At 36.9% G+C, this 11,059-nt stretch overlaps 1 pseudogene; it reads left to right on the forward strand.

Annotated features, from left to right (window-relative positions):
* Nucleotides 1–11,059, forward strand: part of LOC122148503 — a 65,210-nt pseudogene that overhangs the window by 35,880 nt on the left and 18,271 nt on the right.

The following is an 11,059-nucleotide window of genomic DNA, read 5'->3' on the forward strand; positions in this document are numbered from 1 at the left end:
ATAACAATATTGCCTGATGGTTCACTGCTTCACTGTTTATTTTGTTTATTTATTTATTTCAGATTAGTCACTCAGAGCTACAATGTGAGTGTCTTAGGCAATAGGAAAGATTGGTACCCCTCATTCTTCAGGACTATTGCTAGGTTGATTACCACCAGAGCAGAGCACTTTGCATACATAGTGGAAATACTTTGGCTGGTCTTGGGTGGGCGCTGTGAACAGTGACAATGACTATGGAAACAATGGAATGGCCATATTTCTGAAAACAGCCCAGGAAGGCAGAGTGGATTTGTGTGTGGTAGTACTCTGTGAAATTCTATCGAACAGAAACCTGAAAACTCCAGAGAGTTGTAGACACTATGAAAGAGCACCACAAAAGTGGGTTATCTGCATTTCTTTCTTTCTTGTCCGACGTGTTGAGATGGTCAATCTTCTCTTGAGCAACTAGCATTCAGAACATTACAACACGCCCTGCAACGTAATTGGTGTGGAAGCATGGACAACTGCAAAGAGTTTTGATCACTCCAAAACCGTTTTCATGTTCTGGGAGGGTCACTAGGGTTTTGCAACGAGAAAATCAATAGTGAAGGATTTCCAGATTATGTTATAAAGCACTTTTGGGACTCATTTTTTACCATGCCTCACAGGGTGAGGGAATTCTTCTCAGTGAAAATTAAATTGCAGTGCAGATATATCAGGATATACTTGTCCCTGAAAAATTACAGTGAAGATGTACCTGAGCAAAGATATGCAAGCAATGTCTACAAGGCAGTTTTATGCTGTGGCTCATTCATTACATAGTCTGTTTCAAGTGCAAGAACCAAAGGTTGTAAGAACGGCCTGACATACAACCCCAGCAGGTAAAAAAAAAGAATAAAAAAATTAATAAATTAATTGACGATTCATAACAGGTAAAAACTGTTTTTTTTTTTTTTTCATGGATCTGTCAATTTGAAACATTTTGAGGCTTTCCAACTAGTTTTTCATACAAGTGCAAGAAACCTTCAAAATATACTTCTCTTTTATTGCACTTTATCTATTTGCATCTGTAGTTTTTCATTATAATAATATATTTAAATGGCTGTTTTCTCACAATTAAATTTTACCTCCTGCAACCGAGTCAAAATCTCCAAATTCAGTAGCACTTTACAAACATCAAACTTTTACAGCGCTTTCGTTCATATATCATTTTCGCCTGCTTTTATACAACATTTTGTACAACACATCAGACAGTGATAAAAAGATAAATATCCAAAAAAATTAGTTTTTTTTATTTAGTATATTGGCTAGTTTTTTGCAATTTTTTTAAAAAAAAAAAAAAAAAAAAAATCCTGTAAATTCTTAATTTAATCAATCAACTGAGGAAGTGAGTGTTTTGGCTTAAAATACCCTAAATGATCTATGCGTCTTTTTTGCCTAGGTGGTTAGAGGCAAAACTAAAAAAAGTAAATTTCACTGTGAAGTTTGGAGATCATGTGTGGTTTGACAATACCGGTGCCACAGTAGCCCACTATGAAGTTGTGAACTGGCAGCAGAATTCAGATGGATCAATCCAGTTTAAACCAGTGGATACTAAATGATGCCTCATCTGCCTCCTGAACCAGCGCTATTGTGGTTAACAACTGAAAACATAATCTGGGCTGTGAGGACAGCTGGAGGTAAATAGTAAAAACATGTTGGTTTGAAAGAAGCTAAATGTGGCATGATACACTTGAAAATCAAGTACTGCATCATTTATTGGTACAAGGAAAGACAATCATACTTTCTAATATGCAAAATGTTTTGTTTTTTTTCACAATGATTTCATAACATTAACTAGCATTGAAATTGTAATGTATTATGTATTTCTCAATGCAGAAGCGCGAGATCTGTGTGCAGTGAGAGCTGTCCTCCATCCAGGGCACTAGAAGGCTGCACAGAAAGGAAGACCTGTCCTGCCTGTTATGACTGTATTCCACATGTGCAGAAGGAGAAATCAGTAATGAGACAGGTAACCTTCAGCCCATCTCACAGTTTCAAAGAAAATTGGTTAGTTGCTCTTTTTGTGTTCTTCTTCTACTCTTCAGGATGCAGTTTTTTATCAAAGGACTTAATAAATGTGGGAAAACAGGAAAATACTCAAATAACTATAAATATAATAACTACAACTATATAACTATAAGTAAACACAACTTTCTTCCACCAGATTCAAATAACTGCAAGCAGTGTCCAGGGTGTAATACTGGTCTAATGCTGAGAAAAACTAATGTGTATTAAAGGCTGTAGAGTTTCTCTCATTCACAGAATTTATGAGTATAATGTTTCAGTTCTTTTTCTCACTGTTTGGAGTAAGGATTAACTGCGCTGGTGACCATACTGTTTATTTACAGTAAGAAAGAGACACCCCCATAGGTAAAAGCCAACAACTCAGAGCTGAGTTCCTGCTAGCTCTTCTCATCTGATTCTGTGTTTCTTCTGTTCACTTACTTTCCATTCGGATCGGTCCGTTCCCACTGCAGTGGTCCTGTATGTTTGCGTCACACAGCATTTGGGATCACTTTGTCCTCTGTATCTCCTGTGTTCTGGGCCGAAAACAATAGTGGTGATAATGGCCTATCAAGGCTACATTTCCAGAAGTAATTTCAATGAAATGGTTTGGGCCTGCACAACAACGACTCACGTGTTCTTGCCTTTACACTTATACAAGTTTTATTATATGTGTGATCTTGGCTAACAATATCGCTCCATTTCCTCGTAAAAATCTGGAATATTATAAGGAAAAAATCATTCTTGAGTGCAGTTTTTTGGTTTACTACAGGTTTTTCACTGCTGTTTACGAGGTTATATTGGACTACTGGCGTCAGATCTTGTGTTTCATTTTGGCTTTTTTCTAGCTCAAGCAAGCTGCCTGATAATTTCAATGAAGCCAAATTCAATCACATTCAGTATGCTCATATTCTGTGCTGTAATGGATCACATTTATCCCTTCATATTTCAGTTTCTCCTGGAAAATTTACTGTAGCTGTAAGAGATAGTTTGCCATTTTTGGGCATCAAGTTTTGGTTTACTATTCTGTATATTTGCAAACAAAATGTGATATGAATTCTGTTACAAGCCTGAACAAAGCTGACAATACAAAGCAACATATGATGGGCAAGATTCCGCAGATCTTAAAAAGTAAACAAATAATTAATTAAAATGTAAAACTGATATTTTACTTGGCCCGCTAGCTTCTCGGTCATATATAGAATTACAAAATCTAATTTCTGACTCTAATTACTATGGGAATATGCATTGAAGCTTGTACCCATAAAAAAATAACAATGAATGAATGTTTGTAAAAATATGTCATGATACACTGTAAATAAATGCAATGTAAGATGAAGATGAAGGTTTAGAAAGTCTTTAATCCAACACACGGGTAATCTAACACATGGGTAATCCAAACACAGGGTAGAATTGGCAAAACCGGACAAGGAAACACAAACAGAACTGAACTTAAGTACACAATATAATTGGACACACAAACCTGAACATGATGATTGAAAATTAAATGAATAACCAACAAGAGAGCAGGAACACTGCATACACAGACAGTAGATTCATAGGCTGGTAGTGACATTCCATTTTTATATAACATTAATGTTACAATGCTGAGTAAGACTCCTGGAAAACAAAAAATATAAATATTATGTTTCCATTCTAAAAAAGAAGGGCATGTTGATGTGAATATTAATAATGTGAAACTTGGATTCTGTCCCAAGAACCATCTAAAAGATCAGTAACAGACAGAAGAATGTAAGATCTACAGATAATCTTATATAAAGTGTAATGAAATATGAGATTAAGGAGAGCAGTGCACTTCATGGTAGCACCCAAGGCCGAAAATAACGAACAAACGACTTGCAACGAAAAAAAAACAAAGATGCACAAGAGATTGTAACAATTAATTTATTTTTGGGGTTTACATATAATCCTTGATTCATGATTACATATATATGAAGTAGTAATAAGACAATCATGTCAACTGCAACTGGCCACCAATTTTGACGCCTTTCAACTGATTTTTGGAAAACATTGCATCATGAATCACAACATTCAGGCCTATTTTTGAAATTAGCAAAACGTGCAGAAAAACCGATCATCCTCTGCAAGAACTGCAACAATGACCAGGTTAGAAATTTAGTCTGACCAATGATGTCCTGACCTTGCTTCATGGATGTGGATTATGTGTTTTAAATTATATGTGAATATTCTTAAACACTACAACATGTGCAAATTCTGTGTGGGTATGTGATTGTTGTCATAATTCTCAACTGCATAAAATACTAGTTTATAGGTATTAATAGTTTTAGTTTAGAGATTTATTATCCTAATTCAAAATTGGTTACCGATGGCTTAACATTTCAATACATATAAATAATTTAATACAATAACATAGATTAACATATATATATAATGTAGAGGGAATAGATTTTTGTAATTATAAAACAAGATAAAATACAAATCAATTAATATTTGTTACATAAACAAATTGTCTCCGCAACCAAAGTAAATTTATAATGAGTTTCTGTTGATACACTGATTGTCGGACCTTAAATGCTAGTCCGATCAAAGAATGAGGCATCACACACCCAAAGACATGCAAAAATCAAAATACAAAGGTGTGATACAATGCCTCCCAATTATTTACATGCCAATCCGTACCACTATGCTGTTATACATACTAATATGCAAGACTACATAAAAGAACACGCCATAAATTTTATGAGCAATAGGTTGAAGTGCAAGATGCTTTCCCTGCTATAAACCATCTTCTTAGTCTTTGAGACATATCAATTTGTTTCATACATGTTACAACACCAAGAATAAAATTGTGAACAGAAAAATGAAAATTTACATCCAATTTCAAGTTCACTATCACACAATTTCATGACCTTAAAACTTGCAACTCGCAAGTGTCTAATTTCAGCAGTTATATATCGGCACTGGGTGGGTGTGGGGGGTGGTGGGGTACGGGGTTTGAGGGGGAGGTGGCGGGGAAGGGGGGTGGAGGGTCGTCTAATGGGGTGAAGACGGTACACAACATTACTGGTATTACGAACCTCTGATCGCGTCAGAACAGTCAGCTATGCAGTAAACTATACACAGGTAGCACTTTCCTGCAGATTACTATAATATTAAAGGGATAGTTCAGCCAAAAATGAAAATTCCGTCATCATTTACTCACCCTCAAGTTGTTCCCAACCTGTATGAACTTTCATTTTTGGGTGAACTATCCCTTTAACAGAACCCAAACTATTAAATTCAGTTGCCTTTTTTTTTTTTTTAGATTTAATAATCAACACTCAAATAATGAGTGACAATGGAAAGTGCCCTTATTTCTATACATTTCAATTATATTTTGCAACTAATTTTACTTGAATACATGGTAATGCATTTTTTATTATGCTTCTAATGGCACTGTTACACAGGTATAATAATAGTTTTTTACTCATTTACTGTTTAGATTGTATATTTATGATCTTTTCCACAGAGCTATATAATGTATGTTATGTAGTATCCTGACTCTTTTCATTTATGACTGTAAACTTCTTTGACGCAGCAGGTCATAATTGATGCCAAGGTAAGTCTTAACTTTGCCGTTCTGTGATTTTGTTTATTCAATTTTTTCTTCCATTTGTGTGAATTTTCAGTCTGTGGTTATGTTTTTTTTTTTTTTTTTTTTTGGTATAACGCATGTAAAATTGTCATTATTATAATAACCTTAAGGACAAAAAAGCAAGAGCAACATGCTCTGTTGTGGAATTAAATTTTTTTTTAATCAAAAAACTCCGGGTATTTGTTCTATTTGTGTCTCGAGATTTTTAATCTAATTTATTTATTTTTTCAATTTCTTTATGTTTTGGTATGTGTAGGTTTTCAGCGAGAAGAACAACGCCAAATCAAGCAACCTCAAATGAGGACTGAAAGACACTTTTGTTTGGCCTCTTCCGAACTGAGAAGAAGGATGTGGTATTCTTCCCCCCCCAGGAATCAGAGGGCTCATGCACTCCTGGAGTGCTTCTTCGATAAAAAGGACTACAAATGGTTTTTCCCCTTTAAACAGGATATCAATAGCCATTTTTTTTTGGCAAACATGAATACATAACTGATTATAGTCTCCTCATTCTGTTACTTGTTTAGATGCGACGGCTTTCCCCATATCTCCTGGCCGAAGATGATGACAAATACTCTCAGGCTGATACAAAGGAACGGATCACAGGTTATTTCAAAAAACAGTTCATTGGAGACAGGTGTATGCCGTCTCTAGAATTTGAAGAGTACAACAGTGTCTTATACTGAGTTTTTTTTTTTTTTAAACAGCAGCTGGAAGTCAGAAGTGTAAAGAAGCCTAATGCAAGAAGCTATTCTTTTCAGCGTCTCATTTTTTCAAACACTATCTCAATGCTAAAAAAGGGCTAGCAGCAGGTGAGCGGAGGCAAAGCTTTGCTCTTTGTTTACATTGTAGCAACAACATATAACTTACAGTATAACTTTGGAACTGTTAATAGAAAATGCAACTATAAATAATAAGACATACTTTACAAGTTGTGATCCATAAACAACAGAGTAAGTGGGAACTGCTCCATCTTTTTAGCTTTTGTGCGCCAGCTGCACTGTACTCTCTTAGAGTTCTGGAAACTTGTTCTCCAGTACAATGAGCTACACGAATATAACGGGTTATAATGTTCAGGAACAGTGTTTGAAATAGAAATTCTCACTACTCTTACAGACATAGGAAGGTCAAACAAATGAGTTTTTTGAAAATGTTGTGGAAAAAGTAGGGCTGCACGATAATGGTTAAACTGATAATCACGCATTATTAATAACAATTATTCTATCCTGCTGGAAAAAAAAAAACAACTGCTAAAAACCAGCCTAAACTTTTAGCTGGTTTAAGCTTGTCTCCCAGCTTGGTAGCCAGCTGGTTTTAAGCTGGTTGTTCCAGCTGGTCTCCCCCCATCCTGGGGTGCATTTCCCAAAAAGCATCGTTAGCCAACTATGGTCGCAGTTTAAAATTAAGATTACCAGCACCTATTTCAAAAACGATTCTGTGTTTCCTTTTCCCCGAAAACCATAGTTCAAATGAACTTCGCAAACTGCAACATCGCAAACCTTGTGTCATTGGAATGACGGCGCTCTTCACCTGTGGCTAGAGGCAGATAGTTCATCTGTTAATGGTTTGCCTGTGTGCGAACGATCGTTGAGCTGTGCCGTACCTGGGGTGTGTTCTATTGAGAGTTGCCGACCTATGCCTATCCACTTTGAGTTATTTGGAAGAAAGTTGTGAGTGTGTAGATCTTACCTAATTCACTTTTAAATATTTTTTTTTATCACAAATTCAGTTTGAAAAAAAGCTATATAGCAGCATGGGTCCTACGTAATTATTCTTTCCTTCGAAGTGCCCTCCTGAAAGCATTAATCTCATGGCGATTATAACGCAGGCGAGCCCTTTCATTTCCGTTTGTCAAGTGAGTATTTTTAAAACATACATAAGCATATTTCTCTCCTTATAACAATATTAGTACCAAAAACAGTATGTTGAAGTTTTCACTTTATATTAAATGTGCTTAAACTCAAATCACATATAGATTGGCACTTTAAATCAAGTAGCAAAAAATGTACCTATAAATAGAGTGATTTTGTTGTTTTTACAGAATTAGAATATNTTGAATCTTGTGATTAAAGTATATTTTATATAAAATGTCCAGAAAGTTTGTTCAAACATTATTTAACCCTCTGGGGCTGTTTTTCTTCATGTTAGAGTCACCCTCAGGACCTTCGGGTCAAAAATGACCCGGAGGGCAGGATTCAAGTATACTTTTTTTCAGTAAAATCAATCAAATGTATTTTTGTTCAATAATATTTCTTCTTTCTTTTTTGGTGTTTTGAGAGAATTTTATGATAATAATGAATTTTTATGCAATAATTATGATCAATTTTTTCCCATTGAATATAATAGAAAATTTATATATATATGTAATTTTTTTTTTATTTTTTATTAATGCTGTATTTTATTTTAAAGTACAGCCAAGGCCTATAGAAAAAAATTTTTTAAATTAGATTGGTGCCATCTGGTGGACAAATTAAGCATTTTTATAATGCAATAGCACATTTTTACCACTATAGAGAATTTACAGCTCTCTGTAGAAAGCCTTGTGAATTCTAGTGATATTTGCACATATTTGCCTATTTATTTCAGGTTGTGGATTTTAATATATAAACACAGATTCTCAAAGACTATTTTTGTCAAGATTTTTTTTGTTTGGTTGGTTTAAATGGTAATTTCAAGTGCCAGTTTTACTTTATAATACAGTCATTAAGGAGCAGGTTATTGTCAGCGCACCATGTGGCCAGGTGCTGTACCTCTTCCCTGTAGGCGGTCTCATCGTTCTCTCTGATGAGGCCAATCACCGTGGTGTCGTCTGCAAACTTAATGATGGAGTTGGATCCATGCACAGGCTTGCAGTTGTGGGTGTAGAGGGAGTAGAGGAATGGACTCAGCACACAGCCCTGTGGTACGCCGGTGTTAAGTGTGATGGTGGTGGAGCAGGTATTCGACTCCACATGCTGAGGCCTGTTGGTCAGAAGTCCATGATCCAGCTGTAGAGGGAGGTGGAAAGCATGTCCAGCCCCGGGTGCCTAGGAAGGTCAGCTTGAGGGAATGTGATTTGTTAAATGCTGAACTGAAGTCAACAAACAACATCCGCAGGCCATATGTTCTGAGGCACTCACATGAATATAAGTTAAAAGAAAGCTGTTTTTTACTTGGCTGTCCCCTTCGAAACGATCCACTGTTTCTGCCTCTGTTGCGCCTCTTCAGGTCAAATTCAAAAACTGGCTGTTCCTCTAGACTGCATGCTATAGATCGGGCATGTGGTTCACATGACCTAGATCCCCACAGGGTGTTCATCTGCACAGGTATCCCGACAAAGAGCATTACAATAATTACTTTAGACTTTATTTGGGAACCGCTGTGGTCTCAAAACGAGATGCCACAGTAAGTGCCAACCAAGGGCTTTTTTTGTTTACACAATACAGTAGTAAAGCCAATAAGATAAAGCAAATAATCAAGAAGGATTGGGACTACAATAAAAAGTGATACCTGCCTTAAGAGTGCACGGTCGGAGGTACCTACTATCACCCTTTAAACGAGCTCCCTACTTTAAAAAAGATAGTCTTGTGAAAAGCTATATGCCTCCTGTATCAGAATAAAACTTGGCTAGGCACAAAATGAGGTAACTATAAGTGTGGAAACTGTAATCACTGTTCACAATATGGTCAAGACCAATACTTTTATATGTGACATCAGATCGCGGAATACAGTAAGATACGCATTTTGTAATTTGTATACATCATTTACATTCATCGACTAGAAGGTCCTTTTTGCTGTTTTTAATATTGGAAGAACCTGCCGCAGCTTAAAGAAAGATTTTTTAGCAGAGCTCCAACATGTGCCTATAATACCAAGTAACCATCAATACCTCTATGCTCTACATTATAAGGCAAGAGTAAGCAACTTGAAGTAGTGATACTCTCTAAAAATCTTTTGGGATAGAACATGTTAAATTAATACCAAGAGGGGGAGATAGGACTTAAAAAAACTTTTACAAAGAGAATCCTTTTGGTTATACTTTAAAAAGCTAATCAATACCCTGGTCAAACTTGGAATTGGATTTTCTCCTTTTTGTAACTGTTATATGCACATGTCAGTAATTTTTTACCGCTTTATGTCACATATATTTGATATTTCAAACTGTATCTTGATGTGGAATGTGGAAAGTGGTTTAACATACGAAACTGTGAACATTATTTAAATCTGTAGACTGCAACATATTTATTAGAACATGCAAATGAAATGTATCTTTTTGTAACAATGTAACTTTTTCTGTAATATCTTGTCTTATACAAAGGCAACCTCTTCCAGATGGTATCTATTTATGTGATATTTTAAACTATCTTGATGTGGTGACATGGTTAAATATGATATGTGACTTGTCTTACTAAGTAACTGTTTGTATGCTCTTTGTCAGGTGTTCGTTTGTGGATCCGTAATTTGTGTGTTATTGTCCAAGTGTGTGAGTGCAGCGTGCAGCACTGTGCCATACTGGCATCCTCTGTGCTCCTATTTCGGCGGTAGGCAAATTGATGTGGGGTCCAGGTGGTGGGAGGCAGTCTGTGAGGTTGTGCTTAGGACCAATTGCTCAAGCACTTCATAAATGATGGGTGTGAGTGCTACAGGAGTTAGTCATCAGGACATTGGAGGGGAAGTGTTTCGGTACGGCAACAATGGATGTGGACTTTAAAACATGTTGGCAGAGTTGCGGGGGTGAGGACAGTTGAAAAGTATGTGAAGGAAACCTGAAAGCTGCTCGTGCACAGGCTCTAAGCCACCCGTCCAGGATGCGTCGGGCCAGGCAGCCTTTTGTTCGTTGATCCGGCTTAATGCCGTGTGGACATCTGTGGAGGGAGTTTGAGGGTTGGTGCTCTGCTGAGTGTTGTGGTGTTTTGGGGCCATCTCCTTGCTGTCGATGTTTGAGCGAGCATAAAAAGTCATTTAGTGTTAAAGGAAGGAGACGTCGTGAAGTGGAGTGGAGTTACTTGACTTGTGTCACTGATGACATGGATGCTGCCACATGCGTCGGGGGTTCAGAGTGGAAAAAAAGGTTCCTATTACCTTCAGCTTGTAGTTACTTGGCCTTTTTGAGCCCCTTTTCAGGTGAGCCCTCGATTTATGTATGCCGAACGTCATCTGACCTGAAGGCAGGTGTGGGCTTTCAGCAGAATTCGCACTGCTCGTTCACTCCATGGTTTGATAGGGTATGTGTTATGTTTTTCGGATTTAACACTGTCAGTGGTGGTGTTGATGTAATGCAGACAGAGAAGGTATACCTGTCATGGTCGTGTGAGAGACACAGGAGCTGAGAAGCAAACGTACTCCAGTCCGTGTGTTTTGAAACTGTCCTGAAGTAAAGAGTCTGCTCCAGCTGGCCACACTTTGATGGTCCTCACTGATGGCTTCACATGGTTGATGAGG

This window comes from Cyprinus carpio, chromosome A18 (assembly GCF_018340385.1).
Source record: "Cyprinus carpio isolate SPL01 chromosome A18, ASM1834038v1, whole genome shotgun sequence".
Lineage (NCBI taxonomy): Eukaryota > Metazoa > Chordata > Actinopteri > Cypriniformes > Cyprinidae > Cyprinus > Cyprinus carpio.